We start from the raw sequence: 4,240 nt of genomic DNA, 5'->3' as shown, positions 1-4,240 counted from the left end.
GTAGGCCGAAAGTAGATTGGGCCGAATCTTGGCCCAGTCCAGAACAGGAGCCCCCCAAGTCAGAGTTCCGAGTAAGGAGCTTCGACTTTGCCAGTGGTGGGCCCATGTCCAGTTGATCCTCGTCTCTCAGTCGCGCTCGGATGGAGCCGTTCACGGTGGGAGACGAGAGATCGCGCGTGACCCTCACTCGCTGACGTGGCATTGAGTAATGATTGCCTAGGGGTAGATGGCGGCGCCTAGGGAAGGCTGTGCCAGCCGACGTGACGTTTCATATTCCGAGCGTTTCTTCTATAAAAGGGGATAAACCCTCTCATTTGGGATTTTTATTCTCCGTTTACGTGCTCGGCTCCAGCGTTAATTTTCCCAGGCTTCCATCGTTTGACAACGCCTACTTGAAGGATTAAGCTCAAATCTGTTGGAAACATGTCACTATCAGGTACGATTGATATTTAACTCTAGATTACGTACATCTTTCTTTGTTTTTAGGGAATTTATAGGGTGCGTTTCTGCCGTTTTGTCGTCTAAGTCGGCAGTTTCTCCTCGTGAGATTCAAAGGCCATAACCGTCTCCTCGGGTTATTCAAGCGATGACCGGGAGAGGTTAGCAGTATAGTTGATTTTTCCGTCACCTCCCGGTGCCTTCATGATTTGGCTCGTCAAACCCATGGGTTTGGCCGGCGAACTCATGCTTTCCCTCGGCTCATTCATAAATATGTTCGGCGCGTTTAAGGATTGCGTCGATCATGCTACGTACGACTCGAGCGCGTATGTTTTGTTTGATTTTTGCTAAGTTTAATGGGGTGAGTCCTCGGATAGCAACCAAGTGCATCTATGACGAGGGGTTTAGCCGGGGGCTTCGGCGCCTGCAGCTCTACCCTTTCACTTGTGTTGCGGTGGAAGGGTGGATTTGATGAACCGTCGGATTCACTTTTTCCTTCTGCATGCAGGTGACTCCCATTCAGGATCTAGCTCGTCGTCAGGATCGAAATCAAGCTCGTGGGCTAGTTCGCGGGAGACAACTGCGAGTAGTTCCGATGTTGAGGTGATCGAGGTTGACAACTCTCATCTCGCGGCTATAGAGGAGGGGGAAGAACATGAGGGTTCCCCTAGTTCCGGTGCCGAGGAGGGAGTTCCGCCGACCCCACTCTTCGACTATGATTGTGAGAGTAGTGTCGATTGGGTGGCCGACGAGCCTCTGACTGTGGTTTCCCGATACACCGAATCTCTGAATGGTGCTTTTAGGGAGGTTCGAGATAGGGGGCTCAGCGACCCTCTAAATTTCCAGGTCGGGTGTCCGTCTAAAAATGATCGGATTTGCTCTCGTTTCGCTGGGGATAGTTTTGCGATGTACGAGTATGTGTTCAAGGAGCTAGGGTTCCGTCTTCCTTTCACCAGTTTTCAGGTTGCCCTGTTGGTCGGTCTCAGATTGGATCCGTCTCAACTACATCCAAACGCCTTCGCCTTCATGCGCGCGTTCAAAGTTGTTTGTGATTATCTAGGAATCGGGGCTACTACTGCCATGTTTGGCCGTTGCTTTCGTGTTCAGAGGCAGTCGGCCGATGGGCGATTTAGTTGGGTCTCCTTCAAGAATGCTGACCATAAGCTTTTCAAGATCTATGTCAATTCGGTGAAGGACTTCAAAGATCGGTATTTCATTGTTCGTCTTCAAAACCGGGAAGCTTATGCACCGTTGGCTCGGATGGTGACGGTCCTGTTAGCTGGAGATTTCGTTTAAGAAGTTGATCTTCGAAGGTTTTAAGTTCGAAGAATGATGGTTACTGATGACCATCTTCGAAGATTTAAAAAATGGCTACTGATGGCCATGCTTCAAGAAAATGTCTAAGTTGAAACGAAGGAGAGAAGTATCGAAGCTAACACGGAAGATATCTTTGCCAAGACTTAGACATTTCGCGGAAAATTACATAAAGTACTGAAGCTTAATGTATTTCCGTAACATTTTCGAATATAACTATATGGCCACATGTCGAAAAGGACTTGAGCGGGTAGGTTTGAATTGCGAAACGGTTTCTATAAACTGCACATAGACAGATGGCATCCCCAGAGTTCTCGTGGATAACGTGGCATTAGATTATTGTATGACCGTTAGGGTCAAATTTAGTATAAATAGGAGTCTTAATGATAGGATTTCGTGTGTTCATTTTGTACAAATCACTCACATATCGCTCAAGTATCAAGTGTTAAGAGAAAGAGTTCGCTGAGAAATGTACGTATGACACCACCAATTTGAATACATGTGTATTTACTTTTATCAAATATCTTTTCGTTTTCTTTACTTTCCTTGTTTAAACTTTTACTTTCGAAGTCATTTAGTTTCATGCACATTACTTTCCTGCAATTTATATTCTTGTAATTTACATTCTCGCAATTTACATGTTTTCTTATTACGATTTATGCGTCGAAGTTACACTAACTCATGTAACCAGCGTTATCTCGAATGATTAGTCATTTGAACATAAATTTCTCGAAATCAAAACAAACAGGTATGAACCAAATCACATCAATAAACCTTTCGTTTGACCATGTCCTAGGATCAATCTAGTCGATCCTGCGAGTAACCAAATCATATTTATTATAGTTTGGAGGACTAGCGGTTGTTTACCGGAAATCACCGTAAACAAATTGGCACGCCCAGTGGGACTGTGTCAAACTAAGTGTTATTAATTGATTGTTTTGTTTTGTCTAGAAATTGTCAAGACCTTGTATGAACCTTAGGAACGGTAAATTAACCAACAGTGCAAATCCAGTTCCTAAACGAAGGTACAACAAGAAAATGGTCGTAGCGGCCAGTGCAGGGGCGAAGAAGATCCCCCACAAGGATCAGGAACAGCAGCGCCAAACGCGACGAATGTTTCGACTTCCACTCAAGGAGCGCAGGCCATACCGGTTTCGACAAGATCTGAACCAGCGGGTAGTTCGCAAGCCATGATTGAAAATACTTCCACATCAACTGGGACTATCCCAATTTCAGTATCGACCACCGCTCCTCCGTTTGCAAGCACAAGCGAGATACCACCCGTATCGACAAACGCTGCAAATTATTTATCTACCCCAGGACCATCATTCGCTGTAGATGGTTGGAGACAAAATATGCCATATGGGATGCCATATTCATACATGGCAGGACTACGAGGAACAGGGCCTACATACACTACAGCCAACCCAACAGCGTTTTCACCAAACATGGGTTCAGTAGGTCGAAGTGCACACAATACTGGTTTGTCGGCTCAGATTCCCCCTATGACCACTAATACTCAAGCAGCATTTCGACAAGAAATGGATGCAAGTAACCAGGATATGGTAGGACTCCTTGCTAGAGAGTTAGGAACAATCTTTAATCCAATAGCAGCAAGCATTACTAGGTCTAGCCAGGATAGCGTAGAAACATACCAAAGGTTATCATCGCAATTGGGACGAATGGCGGATTTTTTAGGAGTCCCACAAAATAGACAAAGGAATAACCAGTCAACCTACCAAGAAGAGGATCCAATTGTCGAACCAATCCGAAACATAGTACCCCCACCAAGGCCAAATCCAGTCGCACAGAATCCAGCGGTCGAATTGGGAACTCAAATCGAAACGACGGAGACTGGCCAACAAGCTATTCCTCGACAACAGCCCAGACTAGTTATGGTAGGGAGGGACGAACATCCTGACGAAGTTGTCCACAGAGTCAGGAGAAATGATTTGGCAACAGAAAATAATCTTACTGCCATGATAGAAAGAATAATGGCTAATAACGGCTTTAATACTGGATTTCGACGTCCAAATTACACATCTCCCATACCTGAATACATCATGCAAAGTGAATTGCCAAGGGGTATTAAGGTACCCAAGTTTACCAAATTTGCAAGGGATACTAGTGAATCGACGGTGGAACATATAGCCAGATATTTAACAGAGGCAGGAACGTTAGCAGGGAACGAAGATCTAAGGATCAAGTATTTTCCTAGTTCATTAACGAAGAATGCTTTCATTTGGTTTACTACTTTACCCCCAAACTCCATAGATACATGGACACAATTGGAAAGATTGTTCCACGAACAATTTTACATGGGTCAAATAAAGATAAGTTTGAAGGAATTGGCTAGCATTAAAAGGAAGTTCACAGAGCCTATTGATGATTACCTAAACAGGTTTCGTTTGTTGAAATCAAGATGTTTCACAGTCGTCCCAGAGCACGAATTAGTCGAAATAGATGCTGGTGGTTTAGACTATTCGAT

This window comes from Vicia villosa, linkage group LG1 (assembly GCF_029867415.1).
Source record: "Vicia villosa cultivar HV-30 ecotype Madison, WI linkage group LG1, Vvil1.0, whole genome shotgun sequence".
NCBI lineage: Eukaryota > Viridiplantae > Streptophyta > Magnoliopsida > Fabales > Fabaceae > Vicia > Vicia villosa.
Note: the sequence above shows the minus strand (reverse complement) of the source record.